The sequence below is a fragment of the Mustela nivalis genome (genome assembly GCF_964662115.1).
Source record: "Mustela nivalis genome assembly, chromosome: 5".
Taxonomy (NCBI): domain Eukaryota; kingdom Metazoa; phylum Chordata; class Mammalia; order Carnivora; family Mustelidae; genus Mustela; species Mustela nivalis.
Window position 1 is genome coordinate 115,130,845 of NC_139024.1, and position 20,418 is coordinate 115,151,262.

Consider the following 20,418-nt stretch of genomic DNA (forward strand, 5'->3'; position numbering starts at 1 on the left):
GCTGTATTATCAAAAGAACTAGGTCTTTACTCATCTTTCCTAGGAACTAGAAAATTACCTCTATTAATTTTCTAGACTCTAAAATTTTGAGTCTATAAATGTGGTCTAACTCACAACATTAAGAAGATCAGATGTGCCCAGTGTGATAGCATTTTTTAATGTACTTTTTTAAAGTATTGGGAAGGTTAGAATTTCTGTAGACAAGTAATAGTTGTAATGGTTCTTTGTCCTTCATCCTGTACTACACTACTTCTTTTTTGCTGCAGAAATCAACCAAATTCTCCATGAATTACAAAAATAACATTTATTTTTAACTCATGTGAAGTCTGCTGGATGTTTATAGCTCAGATAGTTGGTTCAATTTTTCTAGGCTCTGTTAATTTGAACCAGTTTATAGGAAATTTGAAATGGAATGTCCATATGAAAATATCAGTAACACTTCATGGCTAAAAGACAACAGGACACATGGCAAACAAATCAACTGTCCCCAACACTGGAGGGACAAACACAGGGAGACACAGGAGTTATGACTTAACGGCAGTAGAGATTCCACCAGAAATCACCACTGAAGGAAATCACCACTAGGGTAGGAAAACCCGAAGTATAGTTGCTGAATTCCTAGAGGCTCCACACAAACAACTCTGAAAGTTAAAACTCCTGGGGAAAAGGGTCATAAAATGGCCTCCACCAGATTTACCTCCAGGAGCTTGACCAGGTTTCCTCAATAAGTAATGGAGAAAACGTCCCCGACTTGTGTTTTGAACAAGGGCCGGGGAAAATTTGAAGTTGGTAAATGTAGATCATTATTGAGGATGAAATGCTTGGTATTTTGGAAATTATTAGACTGTTCCTAATTTAGTGACTGTTTGAAATATTCCACAGTAATAAAAACAATGATAGAAAGCTTTAAAATAATTTGAAAAGAAAAAAGAACCAACCAGAGCAAACTGCTTTCCCCTTAAAGCCTGCCCTCAAAGGGAAGATATTTAACCCGAGTCTAACCTGTGGGGTGTTAGGAGATGCAGCTCACCTGCTGAAAGAAAAATTACCAAGTCCAGCCTAATTTCCCACGGGAAAGAAGGAAAATAGTCAAGTATAGACCACTCTAGCCATCCTGTACCACCTAAAGGAAAGGAAAAAAGCAAACAAAATAAAACTGAGAAATGCTTATGAAGTTCGTAGTTCAGAAGAGACATACATTAACTAAAAGACTCACTAATATGTCAGAGGCTTAATCATTCCCCTCTCCTCACATCTCATACTGCAAACCAAAGGTCTATTTATTTTTTATTTTTTAAAGATTTTATTTATTTATTTGACACACAGAGAGAGAATACAGGCAGGCAGGGCAACAAGCAGAGGGAGAGGGAGAAGCAGCCTCTCCACGGAGCAGGGAGCCCCATGTGGGGCTTGATCCCAGGACCCTGGCCTCAAGACCTGAGACAAAGGCAGCTGCTTAACCAACTGATCCACCCAGGTGCTGGGCAAAGTCTATTTATAGCTGGTCCATTTACCTAATACATCATGTCTGGCTATCAGGAAAAAAACAAAGCCAAATACTGAAAGGGCAAAGAACACAATTTGAAGAGACAGAGCAAGCATCAGAAGCAGACATGGTAAAGATACTGGAATGATCAGACCAGAAGGAGGAGGGAAGCATCACTAGAATGATGTACTTGTGTGGGCAGGAAGTGAGTACTGCATATTGTTGTAGTACTCAGAATATTTCCAGATTGTTCTCATGTGTCATTATGCTACTTACTGTCATTTCAGGCTTCTGAAGAGATAAATATATGCTAGCAACTCTTTGTTTCATTGCAAGTATTTTGGTTCCTTTTAGAACATTTAGTATTATAATTTCTTGTTGAAAGTTTTCAGGTGAATTTTAATTCAGAGAAATGGGGAAATCCACTAATCGTGTCCCTATTCCATTGTACTATGAAGAAATGTTTCCCAAGATTTTAATTGCTCAGAGAAAACTAACAAAATCAAAATCAGTGTAAAGGATCCACACATAGTTAACATTTTCTAGGCATTTAGGCGGGAAAAAAGTTGTAGCTCACACAACAATAGCACTGTATATGACTATATATATAGTGATATATATATATATAGCACTATGTACAGCATTATAATCAATGATTTCTGCTGAACTCTTTGCAGAGTATTCACTGGGATTCCAGGTGTGTTTAACATGCAGGAGACAGATCCAATCAGACAAAGAAGGGGAAGGCTTTGCAAATAGGAGGAATGTTCTCTGCTCTGATTTGTAGTCCTCACTACACTGATTGTATTGATAGAGTTTTATTTCTCCCATTTGTTCTTGCCTTTGTTGTTGATGACATTTATATATTTTTAGAGCCAAGCATCCAGGGATAACCAGAGAGATGTAGCTCATTTCATGCATTACTAGGATGACAACAGAGATATTATTAGCTGAAAATCTGCTCTCTCAGTACAAGACCAATGGTGGTGGGTATTATGGAGGGCACATATTGCATGAAGCACTGGGTGTGGTGCATAACAATGAATCCTAGAACACTGAAAAAATAAAATAAAATTAAGATGTTAAATAAATAAATAAAATTAAAAAGATTCAAAATTAATAAAGAAATAAATGACAAAGCAATTCAAAAGAAAACAAAACATGGAAGCCATTCTTTTCCTTTTCTATTATTTGCTTACCAGCAGTCTTATTCTTGCCTCTAATACTATGTTGAACAACAGTGGTGGGAGTGGGCATCCTTGTTGTGTCCCTAATCTCAAAGGAAAGGCTGTCAGCTTTTCCCCATTGAGGATGATATTCACGATGGGTTTTTTATAGATAGATTTTATGAAGTTGACGAATGCCAGAGTTGCCAATCTGCCAACCAAGATGCCCTTCAATGGACAAATGGATAAAGAAGATATTGTCCATATACACTGTGGAGTATTATGCCTCCATCAGAAAGAATGAATACCCAACTTTTGTATCAACACGAATGGGACTGGAAGAGATTATGCTGAGTGAAATAAGTCAAGCAGAGAGAGTCAATTATCACATGGTTTCACTTATTTGTGGAGCATAAGGAATAACATGGAGGACATGGGGAGTTATAGAGGAGAAGTGAGTTGGGGAGAAATTGGAGGGGAAGACAAACTATAAGAGACTGTGGACTCAGAAACAAGCTGAGGGTTTTGGAGGGGAAACGGGTGGGGGATTTGGTGGGTCTGGTTGTCGTTTTATGGAGGGCATGTATCACATGGAACACTGGCTATTGTGTATAAACAATGAATTCTGGAACATGGAAAAGAAATTTAAAAGAAGGCAGTGAGTACTTCCTTGCTACCATCTGAGCAAAACAGCCTGTAACATTAGCCTTTAGTGGCAGTGATAGCCCCTTTACCCTGACAATGTTCAAATGCTTCACAGAATTCAAAACAGGAGACTAGAGCTTGGATGTCTGGTTGACTTATTGGCATGTTTGTCTATAAATCATCTCATAGAAATAGTAAAACCTATGGGTTTGGAGAAAACTTTGATTTTTGCAGTGGGTGCTCTGATATAAGGATCAAAAAGAAGTTTAAATAATTTCTGTTTTTATCATCTTTATAATTTATATAAAAAGTTCAAGATATTGATGCAAGAGTTGGGAGGTAATATATAAGTAGAGGACTCAGTGCTGGTCCAAAGAGAAGAATTAGATTCTTTTGTCTGATCTCTTCAAATGCTTCCTGTTCCCAAAAATGATAGAATCTTTTTTTTTTCTCCAGTTAACTCCATTTTATTTTTTTCTTTTTAAATTTTATTTTAATTCTAATGTAGTTAACATACAGTGTTATATTAGTTTCAGGTATACAATATAGAGTGATTCAACAGTTCTTTTTTTTTAATTTATTTTCAGCATAACAGTATTAATTGTTTTTGCACCACACCCAGTACTCCATGCAATCCGTGCCCTCTCCAATACCCACCACCTGGTTCCCCCAACCTCCCACCCCCCCACCACTCAGATTGTTTTTCAGAGTCCATAGTGTCTCATGGTTCACCTCCCCTTCCAATTTCCCCCAACTCCCTTCTCCTCTCTAACTCCCCTTGTCCTCCATGCTATTTGTTATGCTCCACAAATAAGTGAAACCATATGATAATTGACTCTCTCTGCTTGACTTATTTTAGATTATGCTGAGTGAAAATGATAGAATCTTATGTTTCACCATTAATGAGAATCACAAATACTACTATCCCGTAATCTTTTTCAACTTCCACGAACTGAAATGAAAACTGTTCCTTTTAAAACCTTGGTTTAACAGAGAGGAGAGGAGAATACAATAAAACTACACCTTCCTGCCAGCTCCTGGCACTTCATCCCACTTAACTCACTTTAATTTTTCCAGAGCAGCAATCACTACTTGGTACATCATGTGATTGTTTCTCTACTGTCTCTCTTTCTTTCCTAGAATGAAAGTGCCAAATGGGCACAAATTTTGTTTTGTTCACTTTTGTATTTCCAGTAAAACTAGCATGTAATATACCCTCAATAAACATCAGTTTATGAATATCAGTGAATGAATAAAGGCAGAAAAGGTTTTTGAGTGTCAAGAAATGGTGGAGATAAACACCAAACAATGATGGCTAGAATTTATAAAGAGAAAAATGGATGATGGTGATTTTGTTTTACACCTTAGACTTCTTTCAGTTTGGTGGATAATATATATATTATATAAATATAATCTTGGAAATGTTTATATTATGAGAATAAATATACATCTAAGGAGAGGAAAAGGAAGATAATGAAATACAAGTGATATAAAAAGTAAATAAAAAGCTATCTGCATCCAAATCCATTTTCTGTCTAACTCTTTTGCTTTCCAAGACACTATGTTTTACTAACCATCTCCTTAACTTCTTGTGGTTTGAGACCCTTGCTTATCTTTCTGATATGTAGGTCACTATAGTAATTGTGGTCCCTTGGCTTCTTGAAGTTATAAACTCCCACCTCTTCACTATTGTTGTGGTGTTCCATCTTTTCTATTGCTATAACTCTGTGATTGTCTTTCTTACTATCAACTCTGGCCTACAGAAGAAATGGTACCAGTATCCCTTTCACCAGTAGTGTTCCTGATGACTTTGATAAATAGATGTGCCCACTGGGCATTCTTACAGAATATAATCCCCCATTGAGTGGTATGGTCTCACACAATATAGTCCCTCCTGCAAAGCCACTTCTCTGAGCCATTTTGACCCCTTCTAGAACTGTATCCCAGGGAAATTCAGGCATTTCCACTTTTTTTGGTGTGGACAATCATTCTCTCCAGGCTTTTAAGGGCCACTCTAGCAGTGAACTTGTCCTATTTTCTGGGTCTACACTGGTTGTTAAATTCTATATTGGGAAAGTGCCCCAAGTCTATGAATTCTTTTTTACCCAGCTTCAAGTTCTGTACCTCTCTGCCTGACACCCTTAAGCAAGCACCATTGTATTCCGGCTAGTACATATTAGCTCATTCCTGAACCTCCCTTGGAATGCACATAACCAATTACTAAGGTTTTGATTAGTTTCAAAATGTACTCATTCCTGTTTGTGCAATTCTTGTTTCCCACTTATCTTATACTCTTTCTACTTCTGATCTGATCTGACTATAAAAGCATTGTAAAGTAGAACAAAGAGGTGGAAGAAAATCATGCTCTATTTTTAATAACCAGTTGACAAGGGAGACTCACTGAGACATTTTCATACTTACAAAGAAAAACATAATGCATGCATTAATATAGGGAGATAACTTGCTTAAAATGGATAGAATTACTATTTGTTTTATTTTAAAAGGGAGGCTTCATCCAATGAAAATATAGAAAGCTGATGTATTTTTTTAATATATTCACTTTAATTACATCCATTTAACTGGGAGGAAAATCCTTACCCTTTTAGATAGAAGGTGAAATGAAATATCATCTTTATGAAGAAATAAAATATTTAGAGGTAACATAGCTATGAACTAGAGGAGTCTAGTAAATGGAGATTTTCTGTTGATAGTATTTCAACAAAAATACTACTGACTGTTGACTTTTGAATTTTCTCTTCAGTATTGCTTTGAATTTAAGTTGCTAGCACTCTTTATGCAATATTATTAGAGATGTATATAAATTTTGGGAAGTTAAAAGAGAACCCTGCACCTGTTGAAACACTCATGCTTTGCTTTCTCACTTAGAAACAGTAAATTCCAAAATGCATTTAAATAGCTAATTTCCTGCTCGAAAATACTAAATTACTTCTTCTGATTTCCCTCTTGTGTTTTGCTAAGAGGGAACTTTAATCTTGTGCCCTAGTAATGATAAGGTGGATACTTTCTGTATTTCTGTTAGGTGCCCTCATTAACATCACTTATAACCTTATATAACAAAGACCATCACCCATAAGACAAAACAGAGATTGGAAAATGAAAACAACACATTTTAAAAATACACACATACATACATACAAAAACTTAGTGTCAGCCAGCTCTGAGTGATGGTACCAATTACCCAATGCAAACTGTGTACATTCATGCTTTGGTTTTTAGAGCAATCTTGTCAAAATTTTGTTATTGTTTCCTAAAAGTCTTTTTCTTTTAAATTCTATGTGTGCTAGTTGTTTGATGTAGCCTACTGGTTTTATATAATCAGGTTTAAGTAATTTATATTAAATATTTTGGTCTATATATAAATACTCATATATATTGATGAACCAAATTAAAAATATATATAATTTATTCTAATCACCATGTTCTATGAATGAGAGATTTATTTTATTATTTAATTTATGCCCCATAAGATACTCCCCAAAGGTTTTTCTACCTTTTTTCTTGGGGAGAGGAGGGGTTGATAAGGTTGTTCAGTTGATATAACAATAGATTTAGGGCAGCTATAATCCACTTAAATAGTGTCATACCAAAAAGCATCTGAAGTTTACCATGTCACATCTTCAATAAAGGGAATTTTGGAGAATAATGATGGTGAATTTAAAAATATTTTAAATTAATACAATGTATTTTTCTCAAACTGGAAGCACAATCTGTTCTTTTAGCTGTAGGTATCTTTTATAGTTTATCAATATGAGGTAAGATTGAAAACCACAGTGGACAAACTGAAATGCATCACCAAATAAAAAATAGGAAGTAAGCCAATGATTACCTTCCCTGTTGTATAAATATATGAAGAAACATTTAGCACACATCAGTTCCATCAACAATATCATTGAGTAAACTCTACCTGTATGTTTACCCCAAATATTTTATATATTTAACTTACCATACTTTGATTTAACTTGAAATACAATTACTTACCCTCCCCCAAAGAATAAGAGTCTGTGATAACCTTAATTTCAACATTTCAAGTCCTGTTTATTGATAACTTTGAAATGTTAACTTATGTTCTAATAGCACAAAAGCATTATTCATATGATGAATTTGTAATCAGTTTCCCAAACAAGGAAAATTTGATAATAAAACAGGCACTATTAATTTTAAGAAGTGAAGAGAGGGAATAACCCAGCATTTTCCCAGGCAAATATGCATTCATAATGACTTCAGTTATTAAACATTGTTGACAGTTTACCAATCCATTTCTTGCCTTCTTTTTGCATTCATGGTATCTACTACAGAGACTAATTTAGACAAACAGAATGAAGTTGAACAGCAAGGAATCTGTACCCAGACTGCATTGGTTCAAATCTCAGTTCTTCCACTTACTATTTGTGATGTCTTGGGAAATTTACCTAAACTCTCAATGACTTATTTCTTTTATCTTTAAGGAGGACTGAAGATTTCAGTAAATATTTTATATATTTGTGAAGATTGATTAAGATATAAAATATTTATAACTGTGCCTAGCACATAGTAAATGATTAATAAATATAAATTACTATTGTGGGCTGAAATATACTACAGTAAGTTCTCTATATAAAAATAAGGGGGGTCGCCTGGGTGGCTCAGTGGGTTAAGCCTCTGCCTTTGGCTCTGGTCATGATCTCAGGGTCCTGGGATCAAGCCCCGCATTGGGCTCTCTGCTCAGTGGGGAGCCTGCTTCCCGCTCTTTCTGCCTGCCTCTCTGCCTACTTGTGATCTCTCTCTCTCTGTCAAATAAATAAATAAAATCTTAAAAAAAAAAAAAAAATAACAGATGGGAGGAAGCCTAAATTGTATGTTCTTATTATATTATCTTACTTTTTCATAAACAGAAGAATTAATGGTAAATTAAGTATATACAATGAAGTTTTGGTGACTAGATATGAGGAAATATCTCAATTTTGCTTCAGCTTACAACCCTGCAGATTTGTGTGTGCACATTGTAAGAGAAGTTTATTTATTTCCAAAGACTTTTTTATTGCTTTTTTTCTTAAGTTAACATATAATGTCTTATTTGTCCCAGGGAAATCTGTCTGTGAATCATCAGGCTTATACATTTCACATCACTCACCATAGCACATACCCTCCCCAATGTCCATAACCCAACCACCCGATCCCTAGCCCCCAACCCCCAGCAACCCTCAGTTTGTTTTGTGAGATTAAGAGTCTCTTACTGTTTGTCTCCCTCCCAATCCCATCTTATTTTATTTTTTCCTTCTTACTCCCATGAGCCCTGATTGCCTCTCAAATTCCTCGTATCAGAAAGATTATATGATAATTATGTTTCTTTTATTGACTTATTGTGCTTAGCATAATACCCTCTAGTTCCATCCACATCATTGCAAATGGCAAGATTTCAAGGGGTTTTGATGGCTGCATAGTATCCCATTGTACACATCTTTTTTTTTTTTTTTTAATTTCTTTTCAGCATAACAGTATTCATTGTTTTTGTACCACGCCGAGTGCTCCATGCAGTATGTGCCCTCCCCAATACCCACCACCTGGTTCTCCCAGTCTCCCACCCCCCGCCCCTTCAAAACCCTCAGGTTGTTTTCAGTGTCCACAGTCTCTCATGGTTCACCTCCCCTTCCAATTTCCCTCAACTCCCTTCTCCCCTCCATCTCCCCTTGTCCTCCATGTTATTCCTTATGCTCAACAAATAAGTGAAACCATATGATAATTGGCTCTCTCTGCCTGACTTATTTCACTCAGCCTAACCTCCTCCAGTCCTATCCATGTTGCTACAAAAGTTGGGTATTCATCCTTTCTGATGGAGGCATAATACTCCATAGTGTATATGGACCACATCTTCCTTATCCATTCGTCCGTTGAAGGGCATCTTGATTCTTTTCACAGTTTGGCGACCGTGGCCATTGCTGCTATAAACATTGGGGTACAGATGGCCCTTCTTTTCACTACATCTGTATCTTTTGGGTAAATGCCCAGTAGTGCAATCGCAGGGTCATAGGGAAGCTCTATTTTTAATTTCTTGAGGAATCTCCACACTGTTCTCCAAAGCGGCTGCACCAACTTGCATTCCCACCAACAGTGTAAGAGGTTTCCCCTTTCTCTGCATCCTCTCCAACACACGTTGTTTCCTGTCTTGCTAATTTTGGCCATTCTAACTGGTGTAAGGTGGTATCTCAATGTGGTTTTAATTTGAATCTCCTTGATGGCTAGTGATGATGAACATTTTTTCATGTGTCTGATAGCCATTTATATGTCTTCATTGGAGAAGTGTCTGTTCATATCTTCTGCCCATTTTTTGATATGATTATCAGTTTTGTGTGTGTTGAGTTTGAGAAGTTCTTTATAGATCCTGGATATCAACCTTTTGTCTGTACTGTCATTTCCAAAATCTTCTCCCATTCTGTGGGTTGCCTCTTTGTTTTGTTGACTGTTTCCTTTGCTGTGCAGAAGCTTTTGATCTTGATGAAGTCCCAAAAGTTCATTTCGCTTTTATTTCCTTTGCGTTTGGAGACATATCTTGAAAGAAGTTGCTGTGGCTGATATTGAAGAGGTTACTGACTATGTTCTCCTCTAGGATTCTGATGGATTCCTGTCTCATGTTGAGGTCTTTTATCCATTTTGAGTTTATCTTTGTGTACGGTGTAAGAGAATGGTCGAGTTCCATTCTTCTACATATAGCTGTCCAATTTTCCCACCACCATTTATTGAAGAGACTGTCTTTTTTCCACTGTATATTTTTTCCTGCTTTGTCGAAGATGATTTGACCATAGAGTTGAGGGTCCATATCTGGGCTCTCTACTCTGTTCCACTGGACTATGTGTCTGTTTTTATGCCAGTACCATGCTGTCTTGGTGATCACAATTTGTAGTAAAGCTTGAAATCAGGTAACGTGATGCCCCCAGTTTTATTTTTGTTTTTCAACATTTCCTTAGAGATTTTGGGGTCTCTTCTGATTCCATACAAATTTTAGGGTTTGAAAAATACCAGTGGAATTTTGATTGGAATGGTATTAAAAGTATAGATTGCTCTAGGAAGTATAGACATTTTAACAATGTTTATTCTTCCGATCCAAAAGCATGGAATGGTCTTCCATCTTTTTGTGTCTTCTTCAATTTTTTCCATGAGTGCTCTGGAGTTCCTCGAGTACAGATCCTTTACCTCTTTGGTTAGGTTTATTCCCAGGTATCTTATGGTTCTTGGTGCTATACTAAATGGAATCGATTCTCTAATTTCCCTTTCTGTATTTTCATTGTTAGTGTATAAGAAAGCCACTGATTTCTGTACATTGACTTTGTATCCTGCCATGTTACTGAGTTGCTGTATGAGTTCTAGTAGTTCGGGGGTGGAGTCTTTTGGGTTTTCCATATAAAGTATCATGTCATCTGTGAAGAGAGAGAGTTTGACTTCTTCATTGCCAATTTGGATATCTTTTATTTCTCTTTGTTGTCTGATTGCTGTTGCTAGGACTTCTAATACTATGTTGAACAAGAGTGGCAAGAGTGGGCATCCTTGTCATGTTCCTGATCTCAGCAGAAAGGCTGAAAGCTTTTTCCCATTGTGAATGATATTTGCTGTGGGTCTTCCATAGATAGATTTTATAAAGTTCAGGAATGTTCCCTCTATCCCTATACTTTGAAGCATTTTAATCAGGAACAGATGCTGGATTTTGTCAAATGCTTTTTCTGCATCAATTGAGAGGATCATGTGGTTCTTCTCTCTTATTGATTTGTTCTATCTCAATGACTGATTTGCGAATGTTGAACCATCCTTGTAACCCAGGGATGAATCCCACCTGATCATGGTGGATAATCTTTTTAATATGCTGTTGGATCCTGTTTGCTAGGAACTTGTTGAGAATCTTAGCATCCATATTCATCAGGGATATTGGTCTGAAATTCTCCTTTTTGGTGGGGTCTTTGCCTGGTTTGGGGATCAGGGTAATGCTGGCTTCATAAAAAGAACCTGGAAGTTTTCTTTCTGCCTCAATTTTTTGAAACAGCTTCAGGAGAATAGGTGTTATTTCTTATTTGAAAGTTTGGTAGAATTCCCCAGGGAATCCGTCAGGTCCTGGGCTCTTGTTTTTTGGGAGGGTTTTTTGGTCACTGCTTCAATCTCGTTACTAGATATCGGTCTATACAGGTTGTCAATTTCTTCCTGATTCAATTTTGGGAGTTTATAGTTTTCCAGGAATGCATCCATTTCATCGAGTTTGCTTAGCTTATTGGCATATAACCATTGATAATAACTTCTGATGATTGTTTCTACTTCTTTGGTGTTAGTTGTGATCTCTCCCTTTTCATTCATAATTTTATTAATTTGAGCTTTCTCTCTTTTCTTTTGGATTAGTGTGGCCAATGGTTTATCGATCTTATTGTTTACTTCAAAAAAACAGCTTCTAGTTTCATTGATACATTCTACTGTATCTCTGGTTTCTACCTCATTGATCTCTGCTCTAGTCTTGATTATTTCCCTTCTTATGTGTGGAGTTGGTTTGATTTGTTGTTGATTCTCCAGTTCTTTAAGGTGTAGAGACAGCTGGTGTATTCTGGATTTTTCAATTTTTTTGAGGGAGGCTTGGATGGCTATGTATTTCCCCCTTAGGACTGCCTTTGCTCTATTCCATAGGTTTTGGACTTCATTCTCATTGGTTTCCATGAATTGTTTAAGTTCTTCTTTGATCTCCTGGTTGATCCAAGCATTCTTAAGTAAAATGGTCTTTAGCTTCCAGGTGTTTGAGTTCCTTCCAAATTTTTCCTTGTGCTTGAGCTCCAGTTTCAAAACATTGTGATCTGAGAATATGCAGGAAATAATCTCAGTTTTTTGGTATCAGTTGAGTTCTGATTTGTAATCCAGTATGTGGTCTATTCTAGAAAAGGTTTCATGTGCACTTGAGAAGAATGTGTATTCTGTTATTTTAGGGTGGAATGTTCTGTATATATCTATGAGGTCCACCTGGTCCAATGTGTCATTCAATGCTCTTGTTTCTTTGTTGATTTTCTGCTTGGATGATCTGTATATTTCAGAGAGGCGTTAAGATCTCCTACTATTAATGTATTCATATCACTATGACTCTATCTTGATTAATAGTTTTCTTATGTAACTGGATGCTCCCATACTGGGACCATAGATATTTACAATTGTTAGATCATCTTGGTGGGTAGTCCCTTTAAGAATTATGTAGTGTCCTTCTGTATCTCTAACTACAGTCTTTAGTTTAAAATCTAATTTATCTGATATAAGAATAGCTACCCCGGCCTTCTTTTGAGGTCCATTGGCATGAAAGATGCTTCTCCATCCCTTCCCTTTCAGTCTGGGTGTATCCTTAGGTTTGAAATGGGTCTCTTGTAGACAACATATGGATGGGTCCTGTCGTTTTATTCAATCTGCAACCCTGTGTCATTTTATGGGCACATTTAGGCCATTCACATTGAGAGTGATTATTGATAGATACGTTTTTATTGACATCGTGTTAGCCTTAAAGTCTTTCTTTCTGTAGATTATCTCTATATTTCTGTTCAATGCTATTCTTAGGATTTTTCTTCCTTTATAGAACCCCCCTTAATATTTCCTGCAGTGTCGGCCTGATGGTTGCATAGTCTTTAAAGGCTTGCCGGTCTTGGAAACTCTTTATCTCTCCATCCATTTTGAATGGCAGTCTTGCTAGATAAAGTATTCTTGGCTGCAGTTTCTTCTTTTGGTGCCCTGAATATATCTTGCCAGCCCTTTGTGGCTTGCCAGGTTTCTGTGGACAGGTCTGACATTATTTTGATAAGCTTTCCTCTGTACGTAAAAAGCCTCTTCGCCCTAGCAGCTTTCAAGAGATTGTATCTACAATTATGATTTCTCAATTTTACTATCAGGTGCCTTGATTTTTTTTTAGGATCTATAATCTTAGGGGGAGACCGTTCTGCCTCTAGTACATGAACGCTGGTTCCATTCGCGAGATTGGGAAAATTTTCATGAAGAACTTGTTCCACTATATCTTCTAGACTTCTTTCTTTCTCCTCCCCTTCAGGGATTTCAATAATTCTGACGTTGGAATATTTCATGGCATCATTTATTTCCCTGATTCTGTTTTCGTGGCTTCTAAGCTGTTTGTTCCAGGATTCCTCCTGATCCTTTCTCTCTATCTGTTTGTCCTCCAGATCACTAATTCTATCTTCTGTCTCAGTTACCCTAGCTTTTAGAGAATTTAGATTAGATTGGATCTCATTGAGAGCATTGTGAACATCATCCCTGGTGGCTTCCAGTTATTCCCTAATCAATTCCATTTGGTCGTCCATGGCTTTGTCCAACCTAGCTATTGCCTGGATAATTGTTAGCCTGAATTCCCTTTCTGACATATTGTCTATGTCGATAGCTGTTAGCTCTGTTGCAGAAGGCCCATCCTCTGTGTTTTTCTTCTGTTGGGCATTCCTCCTCCTAGTCATCTTGGTGAGAGATGGCTGAATGGATTTAGCTGGGTGTATCTACTGTGGTGGAGTCAAGGCACACCCTGGAACGCTTCTGAGCAATCAGGACTCCCCACCCAAATGAGAGAAAAAAGAAAATAAAGAAAAAGAGAGAGAGAGAGACAGGAAAAAAAGGGAAGATAAAAGAGAAGGCTCAGCCCAAATGGGCCCCAAGATAAGATTTATGAAGTATACAAACAAAAACAGACAAAGAAAAAGACTGATAAAAGTATATAACAAGAGAAAAAAAAAATATATATATATAAGAAAAAAAAAAAAAAAGGAAGAAGAACCTCATTAAAAAGAACCCCAAGTATAAGATTTATATACTATCAGGACAAACACAAATACACAGAAACACTGGCGGAAGAAAAAGATGGAAAAGAGGTTATAAATTCTCAGTGTGGGCAAGGAAGGTTATTTTGATTCTTCCTGGATGTATCTTGATATGTTTGTTAAAGGACTCAACTTTTCTAAGATAAAGGGAGATTAGAAATTGGTTTACTACTGGGATAGCATTGGTTGGGGAAAGGGAATTACCTTGAAGTTTAACTCTATATGAATATTTAAAAATAAAAATAAAAAAAGAATAAAATTAACTAAACTAAACTAAAATTTAAAAAAATAAAAAATAGAAAAGCAAAAGAAAAACACGGGTATATGTATCAAAAAGCTCAGGTTAAAAGATTATTATGGAATTTGATGTACTAGACATCTCACTGTGATGCTAAGTAGGTTAAAAAATTATCTATATAAAAAAAATAAACCATAATAGTGGGAATGAATCAAAAACAAAAGTTGTATCTGTGAAGTAGTGGTGGTTGTTCTCTTGTCATCTTCCCCCCACCTTTTTTTTTCCTGGTTTGTTTTCTGGGGGAGGGGCTTTTCAGACAATGTTCCCTGAGTTAAGTCCTCCCCACCCCCCTCAAGGGGGTCAGCTCTGAGGAAACCGGTTTTACAGGCTTTTGTTCTCTGGAGGTTTTTATGTTTATTCGTTTCTTTTCTGTCGCCTTGACAGCTTTTGATGATTATTGGAGGTTTAGAGGAAAGGGAACTGCACCCCAACCTCCCTCTCAGAGAGAAGCCTCGGTCTGTTCCCCTCTGGGTCTCCAGAGCACATTAAGTTCTCCCGCAGCCGCTGACAGAGCAGCCGCTGGGGACACAGGAACTCCTACTTGTACCCAAAATCATGACAGTGGTGGCTGTCTGGGCAGCTCCAGATGGCAAGAGAGGTTCCAAACAGCGATCACATGCTGAGATTTTCCCACTGGCCCCGGCTAGGAGTGCTGGGTCTGAGAGCACCTGGCTGGTGCCTGCGTGCACCTCTCTCAGGGCAGGGTGCGGGGCGCCCGTGTCTCAGGCTCTGAAAGCACAGTGCAGCATTCTGCAGCCTGGTAAGGCTCTCAGCCCCTCACGGAAGCTGGACCCCATGGTTCTCAGGTGCGCTGGCGGCTCAGGGACCAAGACCAGGTTTGTCCACCACACTCTCTATGGCTCAGCACCAGGGGTGGCTGTCCTGGGTCCAGGGACTTAAGCCCCTGTCCCTAACCACCCCGATTCTCACTATTTACCCCCACAATCCTTTGCTCTTTTTGAGTGCTTTCAACCAGACTCCAAGTTAATGCTCGTCCCCAGACACAGGGCACTCTCGTATTGGGGTATTACTTTCCAATGCGTCGCCTCTGGTGGCTCCCTCCCCCTTTTGTTTATCTTCCGATATCAGTCTGATGTTCCCACTCCACTTTACCTGCCCACTGGAGTCTTCTGCCCCCATAGAGATCCAGACATGTATAATTCTGATCTCAGGCTGATTTCATGGGTGATCGGAGTTCTTTAGTAGGTAATCAGCTCACTTTAGGGTACAGGCTGAAACAGCACTCTCTTCTATTTCCCCGCCATCTTGTCTCCCCTTGTACACATCTTCTTTATCCATTCATCTGTTGATGGACATCTAGGTTCCTTCCATAGTTTGGCTATTGAGGACATCACTGCTATAAACATTCAGGGACAGTGCCCCTTCGGATCCCTACATTTGTATCTTTAGGGTAAATACCTAGTGGTGTGATTGCTGGGCCATAGGATAGCTCTATTTTCAACTTTTTCAGGAACAGTTTTTTTCCTCCAAACAGTATGGAAAACCATACTGTTTTCCAGACTGGTTGCACCAGCTTGCATTCCCACCAACAGTGTAGGTAGGTTTCCCTTACTCCACATCCTTGCCAACATCTGTCATTTCCTGACTTGTTAATTTCAGCCATTCTGACCGTTGTGGGGTGGCATCTCATTGTGGTTTTAGGTGTAGGGTTAGGTTGTGCACTTGAGACCTTTCTTGGTTCTTGAGAAAGGTTGGCATTGCTATATATTTCCCCTCAGGACCATGTTTGCTGTGTCCTAAAGATTTTGAACAGTTGTGTTTTCATTTTCATTTGTTTCCATGATTTTTTAAAATTCTTCTTTAATTTCCTGGTTGACCCATTCACTCTTTAGTAGGATACTCTTTAACCTCCATGTATTTGAGTTCTTTCCAACTTTCCTCTGGTGATTGAATTCTGGTTTCAAAGCATTGTGGTCTTAAAATATGCAGGGAATGATCCCCAATCTTTTGGTACTGGTTGAGACCTGAATTGTGACCCAGGATGTGATCTGTTCTGGAGAATGTTCCCTGTGCACTAGAGAAGAATGTGTATTCTGTTGCTTTGGGATGGAATATTCTAAATATATCTGTGATGTCTGTCTGGTCCAGTGTATCATTTAAAGCCTTTATTTCCTTGTTGATCTTTTGGTTAGATTATCTGTCTATTTCAGTGAGTGGGGAGTTAAAGTTCCCCACTATTATTGTATTATTATTGATGCATTCCTTTGATTTTGTTATTAATTGGTTTATATAATTGATATAATTGTCTGTTCCCATGTTAGGGGTATAGATATTTAAAACTGTTAGATCTTCTTGTTGGACAGACCCTGTAAATATGACATAATGTCCTTCCTCATTTCTTATTATAGTCTTTGGCTTAAAATCTAATTTATATGATATAAAAATTGTCACCTCAGCTTCCTTTTAATGTCAATTAACATGGTAAATTGTTTTCCATCCCCTCACTTTAAATCTAGAGGTGTTCGTGGTTTAAAATGAGTTTCCTGTAGACAGCATATTGATGGCTCTTGTTTTTGTTTTTAAATCCATTCTGATACCCTGTATCTTTTGACTGAAACAATTTAGGCTCTCACTTTGCTTAGAGCAATATTTCCTATAGGGTTGGTTTGGTGTTTGCAAATTCTTTTAGTTTTTGTTTGTCCTGGAAAATTTTTATTTCTCCTATTTTCAATAACAGCCTAGCTCAATAAAGTATTCTTGGCTGTATATTTTTCTCATTTAGTGCTCTGAATATATCATGCCAGTCCTTTCTGGCTTGCCAGGTCTCTGTGGATAGGTCTGCTGCCAATCTAATATTTCTATTATTGTATGTTACTGACCTCTTGTCCTGAACTGCTTTCAAGATTTCTCTTTGTCACCGAGACTTGTATCTTTTACTATTAAAAGATTTTGAGAGAGGTTCTCTGTGCCTCCTGGATTTTGATGCTTGTTCCTTTCACCAAATTAGGGATATTCTCTACAATAATTTGCTCCAATATACCATCTGTCCCCTCTCTCTTTCTTCTTCTTCTGGGATCCCAACTATTCTAATATTGTTTCATCTTACAATATCACTTATCTCTCAAATTCTCCCTTCATGGTCCAGTAGTTGTTTGTCTCTCTTTTGCCCAGCTTTGTTATTCTCCATCATTTGGTGTTCTATATCACTAATTCTCTCTTTTACCTCATTTATCCTAGCATTAAGAGCTTGTGTTTCTTTTGCACCTCATTAATAGCTTCTTTTTATTTCAACTTGGTTAGATTTTAGTTCTTTTATTTCTCCAGAAAGGGATTTTATTTCTCCAGAAAGGGATTCTCTAATATCTGCCATGCTTTTTTTAAGCCCAGCTAGCACCTTGATAATCATCATTCTGAACTTTAGTTCTGACATAATACTAATGTCTGTATTGATTAGCTTTCTAGCCATCGGTACTGCCTCTTTTATTTTTTGTCTTTGTTTTTGTTTTTTCATGGTAAAACCCTCAGCAGAGTAGGTTTATTTTTTTAACATTTTACTTTTATTTAAATTTAAGTTAATTTTTTCAGTGTTCCAGGATTCATTGTTTATGTACCACACCAGTGCTCCATGCGATATGTGCCTTCCTTAATACCCTCCACCAGGCCCTTCCAACCGCCACCCCTCTCCCCTCCAAAACCCCCAGCTTGGTTCTCAGAGTCCATAGTCTCTCATGGTGCATCTCCCCCTCTGATTTCCCTCAACTCCCTTCTCCTCTCCTTCACCCAATGTCCTCTGTGTTACTCCTCATGCTCCACAAGTAAGTGAAACAATACGATAATTGACTTTCTCTGCTTGACTTACTTCACTCAGCATAATCTCCTCCAGTCCCATCCATGTTGATAGAAAAGTTGAGTTTTCTTCCTTTCTGTTGGAAGCATAACAATCCATTGTATATATGGACCATATCTTTATGCAATTGTCTGTTGAAGGGTATCTTTGCTCTTTCCACAGTTTGGCAACTGTGGTCACTTCTGCTATAAGCATTGGGGTACAGATGGCCCTTCTGTTCACTACATCTGTATCTTTGGGGAAAATAGACAGTAGTGCAACTGCAGGGTCATAGGGTAGCTCTAATTTTAATTTCTTAAGGAATCTCTACATTGTTTTCCAAAGATTCCTTAAGGAATCTCCACATTGTTTTCCAAAGTTCCAATGCTTCACCAACTTGCATTCCCACCAACACTGTAAGAGGGTCTCCCTTTCTCTGCATCCTCTCCAACACTTGTTGTTTACTGTGTTGTTGATTTTGGCCATTCTAACTGGTATAAGGTGGTATCTCAGTGTGGTTTTGATTTGAATCTCCCTGATGGCTAATGGTGATGAACATTATATCATGTGTCTCTTAGCCATTTGTATTCTTCTTTGGAGAAGTGTCTGTCCATGCCTTCTGCCCATTTTTGGACATGATTATATGTTTTGTGTGTGTTGAATTTGATGAGTTCTTTATCCAGAGTCACACACTGGATTTATATATTTATATAAATATATATATATTAGGCATTTTTCTAATTAATATATATTATATATAATTAAAATATATAATATCTATATATATTAGATATATTTCTAATATATAGATAGATCAATAGATATAGATATCTTTTTCCCCCTTTCTTCTCCCTCCAGTTTTCGGTCTTTTCTGATTTGGTTAGTGTATATTTCTCTGTGGGTCGTTGCTACTCTTTTAGTATTTTGTTCTCTCATTCATCTACTATATGGATAAAATGACAACGTGAAAAAAATCACCACAAAAAAAGGAAAGAAGAGGCAGTTCTAATTTTGTGATCTGCTGCTCCACAGTCTGACGGGAGCCAGCCTCTCCCCCCCACCACAGTCTATCTTCCCTTAGGTTGCCTTGGGATTCACTTCTATGCCCATTCCACCTTTCAGAAAGGGTCAGTCTTCTGTTTCTAGAATTGCAGCTCTTCTTTTCTATCTCCTTAGATTTTGTAGGTGTTCAGAATGGTTTGATAACTATCTAGCTGAACTCCTGGAACATGATGATATTTAGGTCTCCAACTTCTCCACCATCTTGCTCATCCCTCCACACGTAGTGTTTCATTCTATACTTCTCCTTACTTCTATGAAGGGAAAATAGAATGGTGAGTGGAGCTTTATTTCTGATTTTAAGGAATGGGAGACAAGAGATTTGAAAGAGCATTGTTCATGCTGACATTGTGCTCTGTGCCCAGAGAGTGAGGGTTTGAAGCTTGGACTTGGAAGCATTGGTGTTCAGGAAGGATGTTTTCCGAGTTTCCTGCACACAGACTTGCTTGGCTGGTCTGCCTAAATGGACCCATTCCTGCCTTTTGAAGGGAAGCTTGAAGGTAGCTTGAAACCCACGGGAGGAATGATCTGGAAAGGACACCTGGGTGGGCCAATGTAGACAAACCCAGGGAATTCCAGAGCTAACAATTAACACGTTTCTGAGATTGGAGTTTGCTTCTCTGAGTAGCATTGAGTTGGGGTGGAAAGCAGTCTCTAGGTCTTAGAAATCACTGTGTCAGCAGGTGTGAGCCTGGCAAGGGAGTCAGATCATAGCTGGGAGATTGGGAGGCTGTGGCAGTGGGCCTTCTGCCTTGATGCACAGGCCAGCATGCTCCAGGGACACTGCTCTGCTTCCTAGCCAGCCCTCCTACTGCAGATGTGATAAGAAACTTGCTTTCTATTGGGTTCTCTAGCCCTCGTCCTCTGCAGGGGGCTTGGTGGGAAGCAAGCCACAGGCAGCATTCTGGATTCTTGCCCAGTGTGCCCCTTGCTTCCTTAGACAAGGCACCACAGGTGTCCTCTCCTGACATCTATGAATTCAGCTGGCAGAAGCACTTATTCCAGAGCCACACCCCTGAGAAATCCTCCACTTTCCTGTGTTGTGTGGAAGAGGCCAGTTTTTACTCGGAATTGAAATCTCAGCTCCTGTTATTAGGTTCCAAGGCCACATGGCACACCAGTCTCCTTAAAGCTCTAGTTCCACATGGGACCTCACGTGC